Source organism: Macaca nemestrina, chromosome 4 (genome assembly GCF_043159975.1).
Source record: "Macaca nemestrina isolate mMacNem1 chromosome 4, mMacNem.hap1, whole genome shotgun sequence".
Classification (NCBI taxonomy): Eukaryota; Metazoa; Chordata; class Mammalia; order Primates; family Cercopithecidae; genus Macaca; species Macaca nemestrina.
Genome location: NC_092128.1, coordinates 98785492 through 98813455, shown reverse-complemented (window position 1 = coordinate 98813455; position 27964 = coordinate 98785492). Strand labels below are relative to the sequence as shown.

The 27964-nt window shown below is 41.6% G+C and overlaps 1 protein-coding gene, 1 long non-coding RNA gene and 1 other non-coding gene across 3 annotated transcripts in view; all 3 read left to right on the top strand.

Moving 5' to 3' along the window:
• LOC105475778 (JAZF zinc finger 1) overlaps positions 1–27964 on the top strand; it is a 351209-nt gene that overhangs the window by 48012 nt on the left and 275233 nt on the right. The window lies entirely within an intron of this gene.
• LOC139362827 (uncharacterized) overlaps positions 355–27964 on the top strand; it is a 30600-nt gene continuing 2990 nt past the window's right edge. Inside the window, exon 1 of the long non-coding RNA XR_011622260.1 lies at positions 355–27617. This is a non-coding gene — a long non-coding RNA (uncharacterized lncRNA). The remainder of the gene's footprint in view (positions 27618–27964) is intronic.
• Positions 14009–14115, top strand: LOC112425554 (U6 spliceosomal RNA). Its single transcript, XR_003016675.2, has one exon. It is a non-coding gene; the product is annotated as a U6 spliceosomal RNA (small nuclear RNA).

The window sequence follows — 27964 nt, the reverse complement described above, 5'->3', positions numbered from 1 at the left end:
GCCATGTACTGCTTACCCTAATTAGTATTCTCTGATGGAAACCAAGTGACCAATAGCTCACATGTTTTCAAAATGAGCACTTATTGCATTCCATGTCATCAGCTATAGTAGGAAAATTACATGTAATGATATTCTCCATGGAATTCCAAGTAGGAAATGTTTTCACCAAGAAGCATCTGATCATGGGGGTAGTAGGATCAGAGAGTATTTTTTTTTTTCAAATCAGTATTTTATGTGGTTAGTCTTTGCCCCATATATTCTAGAGAGATTGTTTAGTACAATAAATTTGAAGATTTGTGCATTGCATTTTCCATTCCATTAAATTTCAAGAATCACTTCTTTTTTTTTTTTTTTTTTTTTTGAGACGGAGTCTTGCTCTGTCACCCAGGCTGGAGTGCAGAAGAATCACTTCTAATAATACATTGAGTGAAGTATTTTGTCAATTTTCCCATAGCAGAAGAAACTTTTGAGAAAAAATGCCCATGGCAAAGTAACAGCCCAGTTTTCCAACCTAGAGCTTAGAAAAATTAGGCAATATTTGAATATCTGAGAGTGGCAACAAAACTCTATGCAAATTGCAGGATACTGCTCCGGGATAAGCCCTGAAGGTTTGTGGTTGGTGTTGAGAAGTGCTTATTTTGGTCATTTGTTGGATAAATAAAAGAATGTTGTAAAGAGCTTAGTCCATATATTCAAAGATAAGGTCGTATCGACCATGGACCAAATGTCTGTTCGTTTTGCAAAATGCTTACAGGAAAAAGAGATAATACCTATAATTTTAAGGATATTTTTAAAGATTCTGGTCATCTAGTGCATATTGTGGTTTTATTTATGTAAGGAGAGAAGGCTCTGGTGAAATAAAAAGTGTTTTGGAAAGGGATTGAGATTTTTCTGTTATTTCCCTAACACTGGGCAATAGGGAGAAAGTTTGTTGTGTACAGTCAGGTATACTCATTTAGATTTTTTTTTTTTTTTTGAAGTGATAGAGAACACTCATTTTAAGGGTCATCTGTCTTTGTGAATATAAAAATCACTGACATGCAATTCAATCATATTGTACTGAGGGTTCCCAGTCTTACCGAAATGAATGTACAATCTTTTGTCAAGTACAATTTGGCACAGAAAATACTAAGGTAAGTTAGGGCATCTTAGAATTGTCTGTGTGATTAAGTTAAAAGCTCCGGAATCTCTGGTGTGAGGCCTGAGAATCCATTGTTTCTGAAAAACCTACCAGGTAATGGTGATGATAAGCTCAGTTTGGGACCATGCCCGATAATTCTCAGAGAATTATTATTAACAAAGATTTTCCCAGAATATATAAGTTTTCATGATGGTAGTGAGGGATCCATGGGTCTGATTCAATTGTAAGCAGTCATCGGGCCAAATATTGAAAGATTAAATTAGTCTCTGTTCTTTGGCCTAACACACATGCATTTGGTATTCTATCCAATCCCTTGTGTTCAGGAAGTTGCGGAATACTGTGTTTGGGCAATAGACTAAGGAATGGTGAGCAAGCACCCTTTCGAGAGAGAGAGAAATACCAGTTAGACTCCTGATCACATTGGAGTACCACTTACAGTTTACATAGAGCTTCATGTTTTCTCCCATGTGGCCCTCAGAAAACCCTGAGTAAATTAGCACAGATGCTCTTTAGTAGCCTCCATGTTTTCCAGACGAGGAAACTGAAACACAGAAGTATTAAGTGACTTGCCTACATTCATGTGACTACTGTGTTGAAGCTTTTACAAGCTTTCTGATACCAAGCAGGCCTTGCAAGGGAGTGTGAATGTGGGTTGTTACATAAACTCACATTCTTTGTGTCTCATTTATAAACATGCAAGAATTTAGCTCTCAGTTTATGATGAGTGCATTCTGTGAAATATATTTATTTTTCAACCACTCCCTAGTTGAACAGAATTAGTTTATAGACTCTCAGGGCAAGTTAAAAAAAACATCTTTTGTTTGGGGGAGGGTCCTCGGTTTTTTTTTCCAGTAGAGTCTTTTGGCTCCCTTTGGATTTCATGAGAAAAACCTTCATCGAATACATTTCATTAAAGTGGATACTTGTTGTATGAATATATTGTAGGTGTATCCAGAGGCCTCCAGTAATGTGCATGCTTTCACTAAAATGAGCTAATGAGCTAGTAAAGGTTACTAATAAACTCTGCCTCAATACAAAATCACTTTAATAAAAACAGATTTTTAGCATACTTGTACAAGTGCCATAAATATTTGTATTTATGTGCTGGTTACATAGAATTTTAATTCCTTGATTTAAAAAAAAAACTTATCAATAGAGAGTTCATGTTTAGGCATTCTTTCACTTTATATCTTAAAGAATTGAGGAGTGGCGGAAAGATATTGACAGTATTATTAAATGTGAAAAACACATAACACAGTACCTGCATATACTCTGATCCTACTATTTAAAAAATGTGTTTGGAAAGAGCCAGCAGGTTATCTGGAAGAATGTAATGTACCAACTTATCTCTGGATGGTGCGATTATGGGTATTTTATACTTTCTCCCTTTTGTTTTTCTTTCTTTTCTTTTAAAATTTTTTACAATGAACATGTATAGCTTTTATAAAAAGAAAAAAGATTACTTATTACAAACTTACTTTAATGAGAGACATACAGACTTTTTCTCAACTACTTTAGTAAACACCCAGGGGAAAAGGAAATTGTAGTTCTTTTGCTATAGTATTGCTTTGTTTCCCTAAGTTAAAAAGCCCTCTATCATTATACCATATTAATACCCCTTGAAAACTGGAGAAGTTACCATGCAGATAAGTTAAACACGAATCTCTCTATCAAAATCACCTGGGCAGATTCTTGGACCCCAAAAAGGCAGATTCTTGAGCCCCAGTTCACACCAAATGAATCCGAACTGTTTGGGCCCCAGAAATCTCCGTTTTTATTAGGCATCACAAGTGATTCTGATGTGCAGTTACATTTGAGATTCATCCTTCTGCTTGTAGATTTCTTCATGTATAGCTATCTTATAATTGTTAAAACATCTTCTAGGCTCTGTTTTCATCTTCAGAGTTTTTAAGTAACCATATGCCTGCATAATATCCATTTTGTTGTCAGGAACACTAAGAGATTATATGATTCTGTCTGAAATATGAGAGGTAGAGGGAGTTTGGGGGGTATTCACAGAGGGTCTTCTTGTATGACTAAGACCCTCTGTCCACTGCTAGGGAGCTCCTGCTGTTTAGGATGGAGACCTGACAGCTGGCCATGAAGGGTCAAGGAAAAGAGTCTCACATAAAAATAGAGAACCCAGTGATTCTCAGAGCTACTCTCAGAAGGCTACCCCAAACTTAAGTTTCCTAAAGAATAACTCACTTTTTTTCTTTTTACTTCTCTCCCAGTCAGAACAATGGGTTATCTTAAGAAATCAGTAAATCAGCATCTTGTGTTCTGAGTGGTACATTCTTTTGAAGAAGTCATTATGTGAAAGAATTCACACCGTGAATGTGTTTATTTTGAATGTGTGCCATCATGCAGGAGGTACAGTGCAGCTATCCTTGGTTTCCTGTTGATTGAAATAATTTGCAGCAAGTCAGTGCTAAGTATAAACTCAGCAAATATAAAGTCAGTGCTAAGTATAAACTCAGCCAGACACACCTTCCTGCTGAATTGGCCTGGAATGGTAGTTCTCAAATATACTGTGCATCAGAAGCTCCTGGGGGCTTATTAATGCACAGGTTACTGGGGGCACTGCCAGATTTCTATAAGTCTGGGGCCGGGCCTGTGAATATGCATTTATTTATTTATTTATTTTATTTTATTTTTTGAGACGGACTCTGTCGCCCAGGCTGGAGTGCAGTGGCATGACCTTGGCTCACTGCAACCTCTGCCTCCCGGGTTCAAGCGATTCTTCTCCCTCAGCCTCCCAAGTAACTGGGACTACAGTTGCGTGCCACCACACCTGGCTAATTTTTATGTTTTTAGTAGAGACACAGTTTCACCGTATTGGCCAGGCTAATCTCAAACTCCTGACATTGTGATCCGCCCCCCTTGGCCTCCCAAAGTGCTGGGATTACAGGCATGAGGCACTGTGCCTGGTCGAATATGCATTTCTAGTAAGTTCTCAGGTGTTGCATCAGCTGCTGCTCTGGGGACCAGACTTTGGGAACCACTGATCTAGAAGATACATCTCAGTAACCAGGACTATGGTCACATGTACAACCTGATTCTTAACTCACAATTTAATATGGCCTTCTGGAACTCTGAGTAGATGCTACTAAGAGAGGATATCTCTTTTTTTGTAATCGAGTGGTAGGCCACTGCTATGGTTTGGCTGTGTCCCCACCCAAATCTCATCTTGAATTGTAGTTCCCATAATCCCCATGTGTCATGGGAGGGGCCCGGTGGGAGGTGATTGAATCATGGGGGCACTTACGCGCCGTGCTGCTGTTCTCATGATAGTGAGTGAGTTCTCATGAAATCTGATGGTTTTACAAGGGCTTTTCTCCCTTTTACTCGGCACTTCTCCTTGCTATCACCATGTGAAGAAGGATGTGTTTGCTTTCCCTTCTGCCATGATTGTAAATTTTCTGAGGCCTCCCCAGCCATGCTGAACTGTGAATCAATTAAACCTCTTTCCTTTATAAACTACCCAGTCTTGGGGATGTCTTTATTAGCAGTGTGAGAATGGACTAATACAGCCACATTTTCTCTTTTCTCTTTTTTTGACATTTATCTCTACTTTTCATGAAATAAAACTTTTTCGCACTTTTTTCCTTTTAGACCTCCCTGGTGAAGTGAGGTGCCGGTGTTTCTCTCTAAGGGTTAACATGAATTAAGGCAAGCCCAGTGAAGGTTTGTGTTTTCCAGTCAGGCATCACAACTCCCCTTGCATACCTTGACACTGTCACCATTCCCAATGCAGGTCCGTGCTAGGCCACTTGATAGTTTAGGTTCCATCCCACTTCCACAGCTTCCTCTGGCATCTGTATCCCCACCCTGATGTGGGTTATACCTAAGGTTACACATGTTTCTGTAAAGGGCATTCGCATTTAATAGTAACCCTTAAATACTTCAAAGACTGAAGGCATGACTTCTAAGGCTAGAGTGAGATGCTTTGCAGGAAGGGTCTGCCAATTTTCCCTTGCCCCAGTACTCTTAAGGTTAACCTTAGGATCCTTGGCCTAGTATGCAGCTGTCAGGAGACTATCAATTTTAATCAAAAGCAAGCTTCAGAACTTTGTGGAATATATGTCCTGTTGACCACTGCCTGGGATATCCCAGAGCCTTGATTGAGTGTCTGGAACAAACTGTTCATTGAGAGGCAGGGGGCTTTGGCCAGAAAAGCCATTCCCCGTTTTCTAGGGGAGATCAGTTTAAGAATGTACTTTTCCACTGGTATGGAATCTTTTTGGGGGTGGGGTGGGGTTGGAAAGGGACCGGGCCTTGACTTGGAAAGGAGATGACCTTTAGGGTTCTGTGGACTCACCCTCTCTTCTCTTCCTCTCTCCTCCCTTCTTTTCACTCCTCCCCTCCTCTTCCTTTCCCTCTCCTCTCCCTCACATGGCAGACTTTTTCTCCTGCACTGTACCCTGAGGTGGCTCTAGAGACGACTGTGTCCCTGAAACACCGTAAGGTGGAGAGTGCAGTCTTGTTGGAAGATGGTTTAGGAACTTATCTCAAAGTTGCTCTTCTTTCATCATCACCACTCCCCGTCCTGTTTTGTCATTCTCAGAGCCTCTGGCCTCTGTGCTCTTCCAAAGTCAATCCTGCCTCTGGGTGAGACTCGCTTCCCCCCACCTTGCTTGGCTTGCTCCTTTTCCTTTAGGTCTGTGCTTAAGGTATCCTCCCTCCAAAAGACCTTATCCAAAGCGGTCCCCCAGCCATGCCCATCCCCCTCTCCTCATTAAGCTACTTTTTTCTTCCTAGCTCTTATCACTACCCGAAATTATTGTTTCTAAGTTTATTTATGTATTTGTCTCTCCCCTGCACTAGGAGGGATGAGAGTAGGAACTTTTTCTAATTCACTTCTGTGTCTCCAGCTCCCTAAGATCATTGCCTGGCAAATAGTAACTGTGCAATAAATATTTGTTGCATGAGAGTGAAAGTGAGGCAAGCACATTGCTTTTGTCTGGAGTAGTGTGTTACTAGGGTAGCTTTGGGGGATGATGGAGATTATGAAGGGGCTACATCCTTCCCACCCCTAACACCTTCCTGGTGCCTCCATTTACTAGAATATGCTACATTTGAACCATAGGATATGGCCAGGGTATAGCTGAGGAAGGCTGCCTTATTTGGCAGTCTTGCAAGGAATTTGTTTGCTTGGCTCCCATTCCGGTGGAGTCACCCAAAGGTCTTGTTCCATCTGAAAAACTACACTTGAGACCAACCTTGGTCTTGAGTTGGCAAGGCCTTTGCATCAGCTGATGGAATTCTAAGCTGAAAGCATCATCTGTCTCTATCATTTAGCACTGATGAGAAACCAGTGCTTGAGAAATCACAAGGCCCAGCAATCTCATTTTTTAGTCATCTCTCATGCTGGCACTGAGTGAGGGTGGTGGTGAGGTGGGACAGGGAGGACAGGTACAGAAAAATGCCAGACAAGATGGGCAACCCTGGCAGCTTGCAGTCCTTCCAAGGGAATATCCTCAACTCTAGTGCTTTGAACACCAGAATGATGTTAATCAGGGGATTTTTTGTATCAGCATTGTCAACATTTACATTCACTTTACACATTGGATTTGCATCTGAAAAGACCAACTATAATCAACATTTAAGGGATAACACTCAAATTTGCATCTGATTGAACAGACGTGTTAAGTAATTTTAGCCCCGTTGTTGCTAGGAAACCAATTAATAATGCTCCACATTTCATTAAAAACCGGGTTCTATCTTTGCTTTCATTTAACTTCACAATTCAGCTGCTTGTGCTGCACTTTTTCCCCCTCGGTAAATTGTGACAGATAAATTATCGTTTTACTACATTTATTTCTGTAATTACAATTGTTAGTCATATCTGTCAATACAACTTCAAACTTTTTAAAAATGCTTTGGGGGGAAAACTGAATTTTAACTGTTAATCATTTTTTTCCCTTTATAGCTTATTGGGTCTTAAATGATATTTTTGTGAAGGCCTTCCAAATTGTGGGTTAACAAAAAAAAAAAAAAAAAAAAAAGCAATCTTCCCTGTTCCATAATTGCACCTTCTCAGTGTGGTGACTAATAATTAGAATATTAGGCACTATTCAGAAAGTGACAGACAGCTGATTAAGCATTCAGCTGCATTTTATTTTTCTCTGCTTTCCATGGTTTGTAGGCTAGATCAGGTTCTGTCCTTTATACAGTGCAATTAAGATTTTTATGACTTTATTTTACATAATAGACCCTGCTCTTATAAAGTACATTTTTTAGCTACCGTAATGCCTCTTTGAGCCAATCAACTGGGTAGTTGCATTTACACAGTAATGGCATTGTACAGTTCAGCATTTTCTAGTATTGATCTGGTCAAAATGCTCATTAAAAAGCAAAATTAGTTCCTATTCACATCTGTTCCACAGCATTTCAGTCACTTTATTTAAATGTGTCTGGTTTTTCAACTTAGTTAAAATGGTGATCTCCCCCCTTCTCTAAGGGCTAAGAAAAGCAAAATAGAATCTGCTTTCATATTTCATACTCTACTTTGGTCTTTTGCATCTGAAGGTAAAGTGCGAAGGACATGGCCTTGGAAGCACATAGCCCTGCAGTCAAGTTCTGGCTCAGCCCCCTCTGTGGCTTTGAGCCTCAGTGTCCTTATTTGTCAAATGAAGATGAAAGGACGGCACTGGAGAGAAGATGACACCCAGGATGGTGAAGAGTGGGGCAGGCAGCAGATACTTGGAACCTCTTCCTTCCCTTTCTCTCGAGAACTGCTTGGGCTGCCACAGCACACAGTATCACAGGCCAGTTGGCGCCAAGGATAGAAATGTATTTTTCTCACAGCTTTGGACACTATAAGTCCAGCAACAAGGTGCTGACAGGGTTGGTCTCCTCTGAGGCCTCTCTGCATGGCTTGCAGATGGCCACCGCCTGGCTGTGTCCTCACGGGGTCTTTTCTCTGTACGTGCGCACTCCTGGGGTCTGTGTGTCCTGCTCTCCTCTTATTAATCAGATTGGATTAGGACCCACCTTAATGGCCTCATTTTAACTTAATTTCCTTTTTAAAGGCCCTATCTCCAAATAGTTACTTTCCCAGGTACTGGGGGTTAAGACTTTAATATATGAATTTTGGAAGGACACAGGTCAACCCCAAACAGGGACTGACCGAGATGCTGCACGTGGCATGTTGTGTCTCCTGTTCATTCAGTTTTGTTCTTTCTCAGCAGTCAAAACAGCTGAAACATCAACAGAAGAGCCAAGAAATGGGTTTTTTGTTTGTGACTTTTCTGGTTAGGTTAGAATTGATCAGAAACAGTAATATTACCCGCCCCCTTGGTTTTTGGTTAGTATTTCTACCTGTTTGGATCTGTTCTACGGCCACTTTTTCCTGTCCTTAGTAAGATTCATCAATCCCAGGATTTTAAGACCCTTATTTCCACCTTCCATCACTGCTATAGATGTATGTACAAGGCGCAGGTGATAGGGATACATGTCCATTTCCATTTTTAAATGAATTCTGGGAAAGTGTTTGCCTCTTGACGTGTCTGGCAGAGGCCAGGCTTTGTGGCCAGCACACAGTGGGCAATTAGAATATAATGACACAGACACTATAGAGAAGGTCATTCGTTCATTCAGCTAATCTTTCCTGAGTGCCTACTGTGCTGGTCACTGGGGTTGCAATGATAGATAAAAATAGTCATGGTCCCTACTCTTACAGAGCTTGCAGTCTAGTGGGGAAATAGACTTTAATCAGGTCATATCGCGGTTCTACAGTACAGCTCTGATAAGTGCAGGAAAGGAAAGGCATGGGTTGCTGTGAGGGTGAATAATGTTGGGGGGTCAGGGAAGACTTTGCTGCTTGAATTGAGATCTGAAGAAGGTGAGTCTTACTTCGATGAAGGGATGAGTGGTGGGGGTCGCGGTGCTGGGGGTGGTCGTGATTTGCAGTACAGGCAGGAACGTTTCTCAAGAGCAAACTGCATGTGCACAGGCTCTGAGACAGGAAGCAACTTAACATGGAAGCAATGAAGAAAAGGGCAGTGTGGCTAGAGGAGAGAGTGAAGGTGGGGCATGCAGGGTGGCGTAGCTGGAAAGTCTCCTGGAAAGGCTGGGGGAGTTGGAAAAAACTTCTCAGGGGGGTGACATGTTTGTCTTTAACGATAAATAGAACTGATCGCTGCTGGTAGAGAAGAGGGAGAGGTATCTTTAAATAGGATATCAGCATCTTGGTGTGTTCAGGAAATAATGAGAAGTTCATTGTGGCTGAAATGTCGCTTATGTGAAGGAACCCATCATGTAGTTAATGGAAGTTTATACTTCTTTGCGTTCTAGCTAACTAGAGGCTCACTAGATTTTCCAAATTGGGATGTATCTCCTTGTAACTATGGAGTGGCTCATTTCCTAGAGAATGAATGCATGACACATGAGTGCTGCGTCCCTGCTTGAGTGGTGTTGGTTAGTGTTCCGGGATTGCCCCGTAGGTTAATATTTCGTCTGTTCAGGTCTTGTGGATTGATGGAAGGCAGGCCGCATTGACATCTCAGGCCCAGATGGTTCCTCAGTCACTGTTTTCTCCTCCTCCACAGATCTGGGCCCGGAGAACCCCTTAAATCCTGCTTGGTGCCCCAGCCTCGCCCTAGTTGCTTGAACCAATTTCAGCTCAAGGCAGGAGGGGCCTGAAAGAGCTCCAGCCCTGTGGTCTGGGTCAGCAGTTACTGTTAGGCTGACCTGGGTCATGGTGCCTGGGTTCTGGAAAACAAGATTCAGATGTTCACATAAGCTGAGCTACAGAGCATGTTCCAGACATGGTGGGAGCCTGGATTGGGTGGAAGGTGCCTGTCCTGTTTGCAGGGGAGGAAGGGGAGGAAAAACTGAAACATGAGTTTGGGAGCACATTAGAGAAGACTCTCTGGCAGCTGCATCACTGATGGCAGGACTTGTATGGATTTGGTTTTGGCTCAGACATGAATTCTTATTCCTTTCTCCCGAGAAGCTAAAATCAGATAGAATATTTAAAATGGGAGCTTAGAATGGTATGTTTCTCTTGCTTTTAACAGTTCATTTAATTAAACAGAAATAAACAAGGCCACTTGTTGGCTGCTGCTAGGTAGAAAGTCTCTATACCTCAAAGATTTTCACAAATGCAAGGAATATTTTTTGATCTTGAAAACTTTTCTTTCTGTGTGAACATTGGCACCAAACTATCCTCCAGGTGTGATGGCAGCTTGGGAGAGAACTTTTGTCAGCTTCCAAGATTATGGGATTCAGCTAAACCAAAAGACTGGGACATTGAAGGGTGATTATAAAATGCGGGTACAGATTTACTTGTGAATAATGGGAAAGCTGCGTTAAACAACACCTGAAGGGTGTCTAACTTGGTCAACATGGACATCGTAATCTATGTCCAATTAAGTGCTATCACTTTTTCTAGGCCCCACAGAGAAATGTACAAACATATGAGACATTCTTATCTACATTGTCGACATGTCTGCAACTACACCTCTGTTAAATTTGACTTTCACTTTTAGGGGATTCAGGAAACATTATTGAGCACCAATTGTCATTTCAGTGAGCACAGGGGTGGGTTGAAAATAGGAACACACATTTCCCCCTTGAGTGTCATACGAATAGTGGAGAGGAAATCACATGGATACAGAAACGGAGCTCATGTTAAAAATCTTATAGCAGGATACACCATGCTGCATCTCACAGCTTTGTAGATGATTCCTGGACTCTACCAGCCTGTTTCAAATTGCATGTCTCATATGATGATTCTTACTTTGTGCTTGTAGATCCTTTTAATTGTAGTCCCATTCTAACTCTAGCTGAGGGTAACAGCTACCTCCCTTGGAGAGCTCTCTGGCTTCCAGCAGGGGCAGCTCACTGGCTAGAGGGGAGGGTAAAGCATTGATATGGCAGAATAAGGGAACCTCTGGATTTTTTTTTTTTTTTCTTTTTTTTGACAGAATCTCCTTCTGTTGTGCAGTGGTACGATCTCAGCTCACTGCAATCTCTGCTTCCCGGATTCAAACGGTTCTTCAGCCTCAGCTTACCGAGTAGCTGAGATTATAGGCACATGCCACCATGCTCGGCTAATATTTGTATTTTTAGTGGAGACGAGGTTTAGCCATGTTGGCCAGACTAGTCTTGAACTCCTGACCTCAAGTGATCCTCCCGCCTTGGCCTCCCAAAGTGCTTGGATTACAGGTGTGAGCCAACATGCCCAGTGGAACGCCTGGATTTCAAGGTGGGGGTAATATCTGGGCCTAGGGTTTAGTTCTGGTAAGTATCTGGGCTTAGGGTTTAGTTTTTTAGCATTGTCTAGGTCCCAAGCAAATGCAAGGAGTAGGGGATTGAAAAGAGAGCAGCAGGGCAGAGCTGAGCAAATCTCCCACTTGGGGTGGCTTCCCAGCTTAGTTAGGCCTCATCTGGGGAGAAGCTCGAAATAATTCATCAGACAGCGTGAGAGCCCCTGCATGAATTCCAGAGTTAAATGAAAATCCCAGCTACTTGGGAGGCTGAGGCAGGAGAATCACTTGAACCCGGGAGGTGGAGGTTTCTGTGAACCGAGATCACGCCATTGCACTCCAACCTGGCAACAGAGCGAGACACTGTCTCGAAAACAAAGAACTGTGTACGACTACTGGTTCAGACATCTTCCTTCCTCTACCCCTAGGGACAAAGGGAAGGATGCCTGGTAGACTTCCTTCATATTTTTATTCACTTCTTTTTAGCATTTGATATTACAGTTTAGCTTCTCTGTGTCTCAAGTTCCTCGAGCAATAATATTGGTTTGATGAACGGGGGTCAGAAGTTTCCTTTGGCTCTAGTGTTCAGTGATTATGACATTCTAGGGAGTGCAAAGAAGAGAATAAGCATCCAATCCTCTAAGACCTTTACTCTAATTAGGGAGTTTAAACCCTTGAAAAGCTTAAAAACAAAACAACCCCACCAAACAAATGAAAACCATAAGTGCTTTTACAAGATAAGATCACTGTTGCAAGACAGAGAGGAATTGATGGCCCCTGATGTGGGCTTGGATGCCTACAGCAGTCTTCGCGGAGGTTGGAGGGGTTGGATTGCATATTTTAGGATGGAGGGTTAGAGGGAACAGAAAAGACTACATCTGTCTTGCTGACTGCTGGATCTAACACATGGTAGGGGCTTGTTAGGCATCATTGAATGTGTCAGTACAGTAGAATATAACTGCTGATACAGGTACATGTATAGGTAATGTTTACAGTTATGTAGGGGACTAGTGCGGTAAGGCGCAGGAGAAAACGGGTTAAGACAAGATTAAGCAAGAGTTTTTATCAGTTCATTGATATGTCCCAAATGCCCAGAATAGCATGTGGCACATAGTGGGTATTCAGTAAATATCTGTTGAGTGAATGAAATGATTAATGGCATAATTTGGGGCTGTCATGTAAGTAGTAGGGGGAAGCACAGAAGGTTTCTGAGAAAGTACCGTTTAGGAAAGGTCCATGGCAGCCATGTGGAGAGCCGATTGTAAATGGAGGAATGAAGAAGCAAATTAAGAGACTGTGAAGTGGGCACAGGGTTGTAAGGAGGGTCTGAAATAGATGAGTGGCACTGGAAACAAAAAGGACGGGCAGGATGGAGACATCACAAAAACAGACTTGCTGAGTGGTTATTGTAGGTGTCAAAGGAAAGTTGAGTCAGAAGATGCCTGCCGTCGGAGGTGCTCTAGAGTCCGGGTAAGTTGGAAAATGATCATATGATTGCCATAGATAGAGGAAACAAAGTAGGGTTTTGTTGGAGGGGAGGGGCAGTGGGTATTAATGGTTAGTTTTAGATACTTAGGTATGATAGAAGGGCAAATCATCTCACTTGCAAGCCGAAAAAAGATTGAAATTCAGGAGCATCCTCTCAGGGCTGGAGATCAGGTTTGTGAGTGATGGTCTGCAGGTTGCCATGGGAAGCAGGAACTTCTTGAGGGTGGGAGTGGAGAGGGAGACTGGGGGCTGCCTGGGGAGCAGCATGGCCACTGCCTCTTGGTTCACAGAGCTGTTGGCTTCCAATTCAACTGTTTCTTTTAATAGCACAGAGGTCTTAGGAGCCATACTTTGTTCATGTCTAGGGAGCTTTCATTCCCAGGGATTCTCCCTGCCCTTTTCCCCAGCATTGCCTTTATTTCCTATGTAGGGGCATTTTGTCGTCATAGCCATTTATCTGGTAAGATCATCTGCCGTGTGGAAGTTTTATAATTTGTGTCTAATAAATGAACATCCCCTGCAGGAACAGATCCCCCTGCTGTTTTTGAAGGATATGCTGCTCATGACTGTGTGTGTGTGTGTATTTTTGTGTGTTTGTGTGTGTGTGTGTGTGTAAAACTCTCTTAGGAATGGATCTCTAACAACTAATCTTACAACCTCAAATGACAGGGTAATGTGTACATTATGGATTGAATAAAAACTTGAAGAATGTTAATATGGAAAATTAGAGTTAGTAATGAAATACAAGGTCTTTTGCCATAGAATACTGTAGCTTTCACATTTTTACTTTAAAAATTACAGTTTACAAGAAACTTTCAAATAGAAATAATTGGGAATGTTAGATCCTTGTTAAAAAAAAAAATTCCCTTTTTTGTTTTTTTTTTGAGACAGAGTCTCACTTTGTTGCCCTGGCGCAATGTTGGCCCACTGCAACCTCTGCCTCCCAGATTCAAGCGATTCTTCTGCCTCAGCCTCCTGAGTAGCTGGGACTACAGGCGCCCACCACCATGCCAGGCTAATTTTTGTATTTTTAGTAGAGGCGGGGTTTCACCATATTGGCCAGGCTGGTCTCGAACTCTTGACCTTGTTATCCACCTGCCTCGGCCTCCCAAAGTGCTGGCATTACAGGTGTGAGCCACTGTGCCTGGCCAAAAATATTCTTTTTGTACTCTGCTTGGCAGCACATATGCAAAAATAGGAAAGATACAGAGAAGATTAGCATGGCCCTTATGCAAGGATGACACACACATTTATGAAGCATTTTATATTTTTATCCTTATGAAACACTCAAAGAAATGTCATTTACTACTTTTCCAGCTGAGGTAGACCAGACATTTTCAGATTTGCCTGTTTTCCCTGTCCTATTTTTGTTATAATTTTTTTTTTAATACTGCACTGGTGTTCATATAAAATAAACTTGAGTAAACCAGAATTCTGTGAGTTTTGCCAGACTTTAATTGTGTTGTATTGCTTGCTTTTTAAACAAATTAATTGTGAAAAATAATTTAGCGACCTCCCAGTTGTAAACTTCTAAATGGCAGTTTGTGTCTGTATATCTCTTCAAGTCAAGCATCTGCTCAAAAGATACTGTTGATGATGTGATGAATGCAGTTTCATGAAACTTGGCAGTTCCCATAAATAACTGAATAACATAGGTTGTATTTACCTCTGTAGTGTCTAGACTAGAGAATTAGAACCATGAGTTTATAAAAATCTAGGTTGCTGTCTACACACAAATAGAATAGTATTTAAAATTGTGTTTCCCATGGAATGATGAGATTTTTACTGGGCCAAGTGGGTAGATCTCTGGAGAAAGGTGAATTTGGTTCTATTATCTCATACCATTCAGATAAACTCCAACTTGATCAATTAATTTTATATGATGACCAGCATCATATTCAACAGAGTTATGACAAAGAAAGAAAGGAAGGAGAAATCAGAAAGGCAATTCAGCAAATGTCTAGTCTACCGCAGTTGGAAAAAAGTGAAAAATGATATTTTAAGAAGGATTTCAATATACAAATATATATTTGTATCTGCATGAAATGCTGAGAAACTAGAAGCCATTCCTTTATAACCTTTAAGTAAGAAGGACTTTTTAACCATGACTCAAAATCCAGCAGCCATTAAAAAAAAATTGATAAATTTGACTAAATTCAAATAAAGCATTTTTACCTGATTAAAAAAATGCCGTAAGCAAATTCAAATGACAATCAGAGAAGAAACTATTTGCAGTGGAGAGTTAACCTTCATATAAAGAGTTTCTACAAATGAATAAGAAAATGACTTTCTTATTCATTGAAGGCCAAGGTGGGTGGGTCATCTAAGGTCAGGAGTTCGAGACCAGTCTGGACAACATGGTGAAATCCTGTCTCTACTAAAAATACAAAAATTAGCTGGGCGTGGTGGTGCATGCCTGTAATCCCAGCTACTTGGGAGGCTGAGGCAGGAGAATCACTTGAACCTGGGAGGCGGAGGTTGCTGTGAGCTGAAATCATGCCACTGCATTCCAGCTTGGGCAACAGAGCGAGACTCTGTCTCAAAAGAAAAAAGAAAATGAATTGGAATACCAATAGCCTAGGCAAAGGCTATGAACAGATTATCCTCAGAATAAGAAATACATTGTCTTGGCCGGGTGCGGTGGCTCACGCCTGTAATCCCAGCACTTTGGAAGGCTGAGGCGGGTGGATCACGAGGTCAGGAGTTCAAGTTCGAGACCAGCCTGGCCAACGTGGTGAAACCCTGTGTCTACTAAAGGTACAAAAAGTTAGCCGGGCGCTGTGGCACGTGCCTGTAATCCCAGCTACTCCGGAGGCTGAGGCAGGAGAATTGCTTGAAATGGGGAGGTGGAAGTTGCGGTGAGCCAAGATCACACCATTGCACTCCAGCCTGGGCGACAGGGCGAGACTCTGTCTCAAAAAAAAAAAAAAAAAAAAAAAAAAGAAATACATTGTTTTCAAATCTACCAAAAGATCTTCAGCCTTACACATAATAAGAGAATCACAAACTTAAACTGTGCTGAAGTAGCACTTTTAACTTTTTCCGATTGGCAAAAGTTTTACAGTGTGACACTTAGACATTGTTGACCAATTGTGGAAACATCAGCACTGTACTTCTGAGAGTACGGAATGGCATAACCCTCATGAAGGCCAGTTCGGCCGGTTTTCATCTATCAAGATTACAAATTCAGTTACCCTTTGACCCAGCAGTCTAGCTTTGGCAATTTCTCCTGCAGATATGTCTGAATACGTATGCAGTGACCTATAGAGTAGGTGTCTCATTAGACCATTGTTTATAATAGAAAAGACTGGAAGCAATTCAAGTATCCACTGGTGAAAGACTGGTTAAATAAACTATATCCACCTTTACAATGGAATATTGTGCAGCATTTTAAAGAGAGCATGGAAACTCTTCATACGTTGATATGGAAAGACCTCCAAGATATGTTATTAAATGGAAAAAAAAAAAGTATAGAACCATATATAGTATGCTCCCTTTGATGTAGAAAGGAGACAAAATATGAGTCTATAGTCATATCTGGTTGAATCCACATGAAGAAACATTGAAAGGATAAACAAACAAAAGGAGCTCAATAAAAGTGGTTACTTTGAGTGGGTGGGTGCGGGATAGCATGGATAAGGATGTGGTGAGCAGGAAGAGGCAGGGGGCAATATTCTTCTTTGTGTACTCTGTTGTATTATTTTTATATTTGAAGCCTATAAAGTATTGCCTATTCAAAACAAAAAATAAGTTACATGTCTTTACAGTTGTATTTTAGTGCCAGTTCAACATATGTCCAAGGGCCAGAAATACCTTCCCAGAGCTTTATCATTTCTTGTTGGTACTGTTGACTACAGCCTCTTAAGTGGGTCTTATATTAGCTGTAGTGGTTTATCTACAGCTGTGCTGTCTGTCATGGTAGTCACTGGCCACATCTGGCTTTTGAGCACTTGAAATGTGGCAAGTCTAAATTGAGATGTGCTGTACTGTGCCTGATTTAGAAGACTTAGTATGAAAAAAAGAATGTAAGCTATCTCATTTATAATTTTAAAACTCTTGATTACATGTTGAAAGATAGTAGTTTGGGTTTGAGGGGTTAAAGTGTATTATTAAATTAATTTCACTTGTCTTTTCTTACCTTAAATGTGGCTACTAGGAAATTTAAAATTACATATGTGGCTTGGCCCTGTGGTTGGCATTTTACTTCTCTTGTGCAGCCCTGATGTAGCCTCCTATCCACAGTCAGCTTGTCTGCCAGAATTACTTAAAAGCAACAACAAAACCTACATGTGTCATTTCACTGCTTTAAAACCTCTTGCCTCCTACATGCCTACAGAGACCCTTTGTAAATAGTCTCTGAGATCCTTCCTTTACCCATTCCCCACTTCGCTGCACATACAAACGCTGCTTCTCTTTACTCCCTGGACTGCAGGCCTCTTGATAAATTTGAGTCTCTGAACACACTGTTCTTTCTGTTTGGAATGTTCTTTCGCCTCCATTTTGTTGCCCAGAAAATTCCTACTCATCTATATGCCCTGTTCATGTGGCCCCTTCTTTGATGAGGCATCCCTAGTTCCCCTGTCCCATTTTCTTATAGCATCTAGTAGACCTCTATGTTCTCACACTCATCCTCAGTACCACAGTTGTCCCTTGAAAGGTATTGTCTCCCTCACCAGACTGAGAGCACCTCAAGGGCAGAACCCATGTCATGTTCCTTTTTGTATTTCCAGACCTGAAACTGCCAGTAAATAAACCCTAAAAGTAAAACAAAAACAAAAACAAAAACAAACCCTAAAAAGAAGTTGGTTGTATTTGGTTGAGAGTACACCATGCCCGGTTTGCCTTGATGATGCTTCTATTTGTCTAATCTATATATTGAGGAAAGCAGGCTCCAACCTGTCAGCCTTCCTTGGTTAAGAATAGGCCTCTTTGGAGTGTTCTAGCTTTGAACAGGCCAGCCTCCCTGCAAGCAGAAGATTACAAACTGCAGAGTTGTCAGTAGCACCAAACCTGCAGTGAGTTCTAGTTTTCAGGGCTGTGTTCAGACTGGAAGATGGGAATTATCTGTGTTCTGTTCAGAGAGCAGAATTCTCCAGGCTGGCCAGGTGCCTGCGTTTGCAGAAGGTAAAGGTAGCAGGTGGTTGCCAGAAGGTGAAAGCATCAGTGGAACATGGCCAGCTCCAAGGAGGCGGCGAGCTGGAATAATGAAGTTCTCCACAGTCTGGTCTGTGGGATCTTACTTCGGTTACCACCTCTGTGGAAAGTTATTCTTGCCTGTTAATATTCCCATTGTTCTTCTCTTCTGTTGCGTTAAGCTTTTGTTCTAAAGAGAAATGAAGAATAATAAACAATACCCAAGATATGTGGAGCGAAGATTTTTGGAAGGAAAAATTCGAATTTTGCAAGAAACTTCTCTCCTTAGCAAAGTAAACTGAAAGGGCCTGTGTTTACCCCCCAAGATTTTAGAAGCATTATTACCATTGTTTAGAATCTATTTATTTCTTATATGGAGATCCAATTATTTTCATCAGGTAAAGCTTCCTGTGCAGCTCTCATAATCAGCTGAATGAGGGGCTCTTTCTTTAGTAAAATTTTGAGAGCTAGTAGCGTAGTAGAAAGTAGAGTGTCTTCAGTGGCTAGAAAAACCAGTCTGAACCTAGGACTGTCACTACCTAGTGGTGTGGACTTAGCAAGTTACTTCATGTCTCTAAGCCTCATTATTGAGTAAAATGAGGCTTAAACGCATCCTAAGTTATAGGCATTACAAGAGGTGAATGAATGCAGGAGCCTAGCACTGTGCCTGGTCCATATAAGTTTTGGTAAATAGGACTTATAGCTCCAATATGAATACAGATTTTATTTGCAGCTATCTGGTGTTGAATAACCAGGTGAGAACGCCCAAGGCCAGAGAGGAGCATGTCCTTTCATAGTGGGCAGACTGTGGTGAGCGAGTGAGTGCTCCTCAGCACCAGTGTTAGTAACTGATCAGAGCCTCACCGCCAGCCCAGAGAGAGAGGACAGGAGCAGCTGGGTAAAGGAGTCAGGACACATGGGTTAGAGAACTGGCTTTGCCATTAGTTAGTCCCATGAGGATTCATTCTGCCTCCTTGGTCCTGTTTGTAAAATGAGGCTGGTGATCATTTCCATCTCTAAATGCTATAGTCTGCCTCCATAAAGCAACAGAAGTGGGCCCCCAGAGGTTACGCTGCCTTATTTGTAGGATACCTATTCACCAGGCCGGACTCTGAGAACGAACCTGGACGTTGGGCAACAAGGCTGTGTCACCCCTGAATGCCCTGAACTGGAGGCGGGTTCCCATTTCCCCTTTGAGGTTGTGTCCAGAGGCCCAGGTCTTCTTTCCAGGCTCCATTCCCTGTGTTCTGCTTTCATATTCTCCTGAGCTCGACCTGGTTCAGTTTCTCCCTGGAGAGGCTATTTTTTCTGGGGTTGAGATCTGATCCTTGTCATTCTTTTGACAAGAGATATAGAATAATCATTTGTAAGAGGAAGTTTATCAGCAGGCTGTTTTTAAAAGTGAGTTTTGTGCTTGATACAAATTTTTATGAATGTTTGCTTTCTCTTAAGCACGTGAGGTCTGTACGGTCAGCCTTCTCTGCCTCATTTGCTCCCCTTCCTCCCCTGCCTCCCATCTTATTTGACTGCTAACCTGGGGCAGGCCCACCATTCGTTCATGTTTGAGACAGTTGAACACAGTACTTTGTGTGCCTTATGACCAGATAATTCGAGCTGGCAGTAATCAAGATTTGGGGCTAATTATCATTAAAAGGTAATTTCATTGCTGCCCATAATTGATCTTATCTTAAACCAATTATAGCATTTCTTTTGTCACATGATTTAAAATTTTTTTAAAAAATGCTTTTGGCAATAAACTTTTGAAAACAGATTTTCTACACTCAGTTCTTTTTAAAACCAACTTTACAAACTTTAAGTGTGCCCTTATTAATGTGGTGATTTGTCTGCTTTGTAATATTGCATATTCAAAATAAAAAGAAAATGGAGACAGTTCATCACTGAAATGGATGTTACAAAATCAGCATCTGGTTTGAATAATGAGTCTTCTGGTCCAAGTTTTGCTTCAGTGAATGAAACTAATGAAACTGGCCTCCATTGTTATGTCAGTGACTTCCCCTCCACTAACTTGGTTTCTTTCCGTTGCCAATTTGGAGGCCACTAAGGTTTCTTCAGAAAGTTCTTTCCCAGTGGTACTTGTTCTAAGTAACTCTGGGACAGCCAAGTATCTGTCACCAGCAGGGGAGAGGCGAAGACACCTCATGATCATAAAATCATAGGTTTGGGATATTTCAAGTATCCTTTGCCACCAGTCAAGCTCTGGAAACAACAGCAAAGTGAAAAAACAGCTCTAGTGTTGGGATGATTAAAAATTAGATGTTGGGATAGCACCATAATACTACACAATTCTAGGTCAGACATATGATAGCTGTCCCAAGTCTTGTTTCTTCCTTGAACTCTGATGCTTGCAGAAATATAGTTGTACCTGGGAAATTACCATCCTGGTTGCAAGGCACAGAGCCACCCTACTTCTGCTGATCACACACACATACTTGTACATGCATGCATGCCGCATGCACACACACACCCCTGGGAAGTCTCCTGAAGGTAAATACACTGTTGTTGTTACTAGGTTTTCTGATCCATAGGTATCTATGCTAATAATAAGTAACAATATCCTCTAATACCTACAGAGCACTTTTGGATTCATCATTTGATTTGGCTTTCAGAAAACCACTTTAAGATGAAAAGCATAGATTTTATTATCCCGCTTTTACTGAGGAACCTCCTCAAAGAAGCCTTGTGACTTATTCAAAGATATAGCTGTCATTTGGTAGAAAGCGATGATATTTTATAAAGGTCTAATTTTATATTTTACCATGAAACTGAAGGAAAATCCTTTATTGCATGTTCTTCCTCAACAAAAAGCTCACCAAATGAATTAATAAACAAAGAAACACATAAATAAAATGTAACAGAACCCTAATAAAACAAAACCCTAGAGAGAAATGTCTCCAGTGGCCAGAAAGTAGAAACATGGAAGCAAATGAATATTTTCTGTTTGTTACTTCTATGCCTATAACCAGATTTGACAAGGATGCAGGCAAGCCTACAGTAGATTTGCAAGAAGTATTTATTGAACTTAACTGGATTAGCATTGCTTTGCTAACTAGGAAAACAACAGACTATCCCTTTATCTACGAATATTTTGATACTCAGATTGTATCAAGCATAAAATAGACAAAGATTGACTATGAATTCCTTACTTTTCTTCAGCCAGATCTAGTTGTCTACTGTAGCAGAGTCCTCAGGAAACTCTAAGCCAGAAATTCAGGGTTGTTTGTCCCTCTTGTTGACCAGATTGCAAGCATTTTCCCTCATCCTACTTTTTAATTTTAAATGTATTACCAGTGGTAATTTTTACTGCTATCTTCACAAAAATAAGAGGAGAACAAGACTTTTGGATGGAATTAGAAGTCCCTCCCAGGCAAGGCTCCTGGGTTGTGAGTGTGATTTTAGGTGACTGAGATATCATGCTACCCTGTGGCCAGCCATGTAGGCACATCACCACGTCTTAGTCTTCAGGACCCTGAGGCAGAAAGCACCGTTCCATTCACATCTTGGTAACTGAACTCTAACATCTTAGTCTGAGACTTCTGGAAGTTTTGCTTATTTTTTTTATTCTTTCTTTCTTTCCTTTCTTTCCCTTTTTTTTTTTTTTGATGGAGCCTCGCTCTGTGTCACCCAGGCTGGAGTGCAATGGTGTGATCTCGGCTTGCTGCAACCTCAGCCTCCCAAGTTCAAGTGATTCTCCTGCCTCAGCCTCCCAAGTAGCTGAGATTACAGGCACACACCACCACAGCCAGCTGATTTTTGTATTTTTATTAGAAATGGGGTTTCATTGTGTTGGCCAGGCTGGTCTCGAATTCCTGATGTTAGGTGATCTGCCCACCTTGGCCTCCCAAAGTGCTGGGATTACAGATGTGAGCCACCATGCCCGGCCTAAACTTTCTAATTATAATTCTTTTCAGTTGATTCTTTTCCTCTTGATTTTAACTCTTCAGCAGTCAAATAAATGTTTTCCCCAGACTGGAGTGCAGTGGCGTGATCTCGGCTCACCGCAAGCTCCGCCTCCCGGATTCACACCATTCTCCTGCCTCAGCCTCCCAAGGGTTTTAGTAGAGACAGGGTTTTTTTTCGTATTTTTAGTAGAGACAGGGTTTCACCATGTTAGTTAGGGTGGTCTTGATCTCCTGACCTCATGATCTGCCTGCCTCGGCCTCCCAAAGTGCTGGGATTACAGGCATAAGCCACCACGCCCGGTGAATATTTTCATTTTTATTGATTAATGTGTGTGAAGTGCAAGTGTTCCTTAAAAAATATCTAGTGTGGTTTGTAATGTAACCTTTGCAGCTTCATTCTGAGTTATTTTCTGACAAATTCTCGTTGGGTACTACTACTCTTTTAAATTCACTTAGGCCGTTTAGGATTCAAGTCCTCATATGCCCGTCTCTTTTGGCTTGGCTGATTCTCTCTTCACTTGTTGGCCCAGTTTGGCCTTCAGGAGATAGGCAGGGTGAGTGCCCCCCATCCCCACAGTCTCTCATGGCAAATACTGAACAGGGATTGGCAGAGTGGGTGATAGAAGGACCCTTATTTAGGAGCCTGTTGACAGAGTGAGTCCCAGTTCAGCCATTCCCTAGCTCTATTATCTAGGACTAGTTAATTTGTACAAACCTTAGTTTCCTTGTGTGTAAAATGAGTTAGGTAATAGGCATTTCACAGTGTCGAGGATGGATTGAGATGGTATAATTGGAAGTGCTTTACAGTATTCAGTACTATTGTTATTGCAGATGTTTTTTCCTGGGCAGGTGGTTGATATACCTTGAGAGAGCGTTTATGGGTTATCAGATGAAATATGTAGGCATGTGGCATATCAGTTGCCTGAATAAGGAAAAGGATAGGCCGTTTAAAAAATTATTATTTTTTTATTTCAATTTTATTTTCCCCCACTTTATTGAGGTATCACTGATGAATTAAAATTGAATATATTTACTATATACGATGTGATGTTTTGATATATGTCAACATTGTGGAATGATTACCACAAAACAGCTAATTAACTGACCCATCACCTCACATAGTTAACTTTGCGTGTGTGGTGAAAATATTTAAGACCAGTCCTCTCACCAGCTTTCAAGTATATAAAACAGTATTGTTAACTATAGTTACTGTGCTTTTAATTACATCCCCAGAATTATTCGTCTTATAAGTGAAAGTTTATATCCTTTAGCTAATGGCTTCCTATTCCTCCTCCAGCCATCCACCCCCAGCCCCTGGCAACCACCATTCTAATCCTACCCTCTGTTTCTATGAGTTTGACTTTCTTAGTTCCCACATATAAGTGAGATCATACAGTATTTGTCTTTCTGTGTCTGACTTTTTCATTTAGAATAATGCCCTCAAGGTTCATTCATGTTATTGCAAATGGCAAGGTTTCCTTTATTTATGACTGAATAATTTCCATTGTGTATGAATACCACAATTTTTAAAGTCTGTTTATCCATTGATGGACATTTAGGTTGTTTCCATGGCTTAGCTATTGAGAATAATGCTTCAGTGAACACGGGAGTGCAGGTATCTCTTTGAGATACTGATTTTGTGTTCTTTGGGCATCTATCCAGAGGTGGGGTTGCTGGATCACACAGTAGTTCTGTTTTTAATGTTTTCAGGCACCTCCATACTGTTTTTTCCATAGTGGCTGTACCAGTTTACATTCCTGCCAACAGTGCACAAGGGTTTCATTTTCTCCACAGAGGACAGGCCCTCCTTGATCAGGCTGCCTCATGGGATGATCAGATCCATGAGAAACTGAGCAAGTGAATGTTAGAGGAGCAGAGAGAACTGACAGGGAAGAGTAAAGACAATGTGAGTCGTTTTGATTATAGAGAGATGAGCTTGGAAACTAAGGGCAGGGGCTATCCTGCCACCAAAATGTAATAATAGGAGCACCGGCCGGGTGCGGTGGCTCAAGCCTGTAATCCCAGCACTTTGGGAGGCCGAGACGGGTGGATCACGAGGTCAGGAGATCGACACCATCCTGGCTAACACGTTGAAACCCCGTCTCTACTAAAAAATACAAAAAAACTAGCCGAGCAAGGTGGCAGGCGCCTGTAGTCCCAGCTACTCGGGAGGCTGAGGCAGGAGAATGGCGTAAAACACGGGAGGCGGAGCTTGCAGTGAGCTGAGATCTGGCCACTGCACTCCAGCCTGGGCGACAGAGCGAGACTCCGTCTCAAAAAAAAAAAAAATTAATAATAATAATAATAATAATAATAATAGGAGCACCATGACGAGGCTCCTCATTTGAAACTAGGATGCCAGTGACCTTGGGGACTGAATGAATTTGGCATTGCTGGAAAGGTGAGCGTGAAGAGAGGTTGGAAGGTTAATCCAATCAGGGCATTAACTGGGCCTGGATATGACTGTCTCGACTAGGAAAAAGTATTGCTGAGTCCAGCACCTGGCAGAGCAAGGGCTGAGGAAATATTTGTTGAGTGAATCAGTGGGCACAATAAAGATAGTGCAGAGAACCAGTTGCAGAATTGAGGTTGTATTGTCACACTACCATCTGGAAAAGCCTGTCCTCTGAAGAAGAGAGTTACTGCATCCCACCCCCCAGGTCTGATCAGTGGGCCTCTGGGACCTGGGAGCTCACTGCTTTAGATCTGGTGGAGCAAATGCCTTCTGAGCTCAGGGAAGTGAGGTATGCCTGGGTGCGATGCTGGATCTAAGCCTTCATGCTTATGTCTCTGGTTTCATTTGTGGGCCACCATTTACTTTAGTTTAATAAGTCATCTCTGTGAAAATGCTTTAGGTCCATCATAGGGTCTGTAAAGTGGAACTCTGTATGTGTTCTCTGGCAGTAAACTACATTAGATATGTGTGTCTAACAACGGAAATGGTGTCTCTGTTTATTCTTTCCTTTGAACCATAATGGCATTTTGTTCTGATAATGTTGTAACCTGTGAGGTCCTCATGTCCTCTTTTTGTGTATGTGCCTTGGGCTGACTGCGTTTCACTTAATTTTGCCTTGTTTCTGTTGGTCTGCCATGGTGGCTTCTGGCTTAGATAGCTACACGGTAATTTTTGGCTTGAGAAGTTGAAGCCAGTGGAGACACTAGATCCCTATATTCCCGGCTATTTCATACTGTATGTCTTGAAACACATCTCCAGTTTAGGTTTCATCAGTTTGGAGGGAGAAGTACAGTGAGTACAGGCACCAAAAACATTCTCAGTCCCCCAGAGCACATTAGTAAAGTACAGCTGATAGCAAGGTGGACACTGCTCCTGGTTGTATTCTCCACAGGTGACTTGTCACAGCTACTGTATGCGCTAACGTTTCTGTAGTAGGTCGTGGTTTTTGAAATACACAAAAATGCTTCAAGAGACTGGTTGTAAAACTCTGCCCATGATGAGAAATACCTTCAAGATACTTCACTCACTAAGTGCTGGAAACATACTCTAGTGGGATGTTTGTGGAATGGCTGGTGTTTGAGGGACAAATATAAAGCACACCTGTCAAACTGGGACAATCAGGTGGCAGATTAATTCGATGTTGGCAACTTGAGTCATCAAAGTTTAGATGATTCTGCTGCAATTAGGAATTTGTAGTCACTTTGTTCCCTCTTCCAGAAATAAAGAACCAAGTTATAATTTACATAATTTTCCTGAACTCAAAATCCGTCAGGAACTAGGCAGTCCTGTAACTAACTCTCAGATTCCTCCAGTTCCAGCCTTGTGCTAGCCCACTAGACCATGGGGCCTGCATGGAAGATGAAAGTATGAAAGTCTGGACCTGTGTTTCCTGAGTCAGTGGAATGCTGTGTCTCTTGCTTATATATAGAGTACAGTATTTCATATCGGGGTGCATGGTGCTCACAGCTGAAAGGAGTATTTATATGCAGCCTTCAGAGGTATGCTTGGTATGAAAACCATAAGTGATCTGCCTCACTGGTTTGTTTGAAAATCTCAAGCATATTGCCCTCCTAACATAGCTTTTATTCACTGCATCTCCTTTACAGTGGAGGGAAATAACCATGTGGTGAATGAAAAATATACTGGACTTGATCCCTATAGCAAGAAAGGCCGGTAATGTTTATGTTAGAAGGTGATCCTGTGTTTCTTCTGCTTGGCAGAAGGCTTGGATGTATAATGAGGTATTAACATGTGTCAGATCCTGTGTCTCCCTGGAACTCGGTGTTGTCTTGTAACACTTGAGTTCTATTTATTGAAATGATGACATGTGGTAATCAGGACGTTGCTGCTCAGCAAGCCAGGTGCACGTCTGCGTCAGAGGTTGTTGGGAGAGTGGCTATTGGAACATTAACTCCAGATTTCCTGACTTGTGTGTGATGAGAATATCAAACCCAATGTGGAGTTAAACCAACACCAAAAGCAAGTGAAAAGAAAAACCATCGCTCTTCGGAAGGAAAAATGCCACATCAGCAATACTAGGGGATTTATTTGTAATCCTTTGGTCTGATACGGATGCATTTATGTTCTCTAGTTTTGCTATCATAAATAAAGCGTTTTAAACGCTGAAGTAAACTGTAAGACAGCATTCACGGTGAAGGTTGTTCTTGTTACCTACTGAAAACCTCCACATATGCTTGGATCCTAGCAGAAGCGGTCGTGAGCTTGCCAGTGTGTCATCCTTAAAACAGTTTCCCATGCTACCTCATTTTTTCTTGGGAATATGTTGTTACTCCTGAAAGAGAGTCCAAATGCAAAATAGCTTTTTGTCTGTTTGGTTTACTTTTAACGAAGAAAGAAGCCACGGTTGATGAGGATGAGATGCTGTGTGCTCATTGAGTCACTTACATAAAATGAGAAATGAAAGCTTTTTCTGTAGCCGCTTGTGTAATTCTTTCCGGTGGACTCTTCCTCTTGCTTCTGGGGTAACGCAGTCTCCATGTAATGAGGTGAGAGGAGCAAGTCAAGCTTGGTATGTTGCTGACAGGCAAAATCTTACAAATTAAGCTGATTAAGTCTTAAATCGGTCAGTTTCCCACTTTGATATTAGGGTATTTTACAGGATAGAATTTTATAAGTTGCTTCTTTCTAAAGGAGCCCTAGGGTGTGACGACGGAAATCCTTTTGTCAAACTGAAAGGTGAACTCAATACAACTGCCTTCCTGTCAACTCTGCGCATTCCTGAAATAGGGCAGGCATTGCTGCTGGGCTCAGGTGTCCCAAGATGCAGTTTTATCCACTCGAAAACCATTATGTGTTCAGCTCAATTAGATTAATTACCTTCCTCACCAGGATTCACAATGCTTTGCAGTTTATCTGCGGTAACTAAGTGTTAGTTTTGTAAGTAAAAAGTACTGTTATTGACCTCGAAAGGGCTATGGTTCTTTTGAACTTACGGAGAAGAGTTCCAAACAACCATTTCTAACCAAGATGGAATATGGGTCAGCAAAATTGTCTTCAAGTAGAGTTTTCTACTGGCCAAGAGACTTTGGCATTTAGAGGAGAGTTCTTGTTTGTTTTTTAACTCTGTATCATTTCTGTTTGGTGTCTCTAAAAAAAATCTGGGCCTGTCATAACCTAACGTGCAGTTTTCTGTATCTCCTAGAGTTACTAGCATATTTTAAATACTCTTGGTTTCCAGATGAAGATCTTGGAGCTGAACCCAAGCTGTTGTCTATTGCGAGAGGTCACACAGAAATCCACCTCGGGTGAGACATGGTTGTTTCATGAGGGCTAAGCAAAAGTCAAAGGCAGAGTCTTCTACCCTGAGCTGCCTTAGGTTCAGTGGTATACTATTTCTGATGCACAGTCAAGAAAGAATAGGCACTGTTTGCACTCTTCAGCAATCACATTCAATGTTTTAATCTCCCCTTATCCTTCCCCATGGGAGACAAAAATGGGAAGATTCAGATAATTATTTAATTTATTGAGTGGGTCTGCAAACCTAATACTTTCCAGAATCCTAGTGTTGTAGGAATTCTCAGTTACCAGCCTTGGTACTGAAATAAATAAAGTAGGAGGGGGGTGGGGAATCACAGGTCAAGCATGACTAATT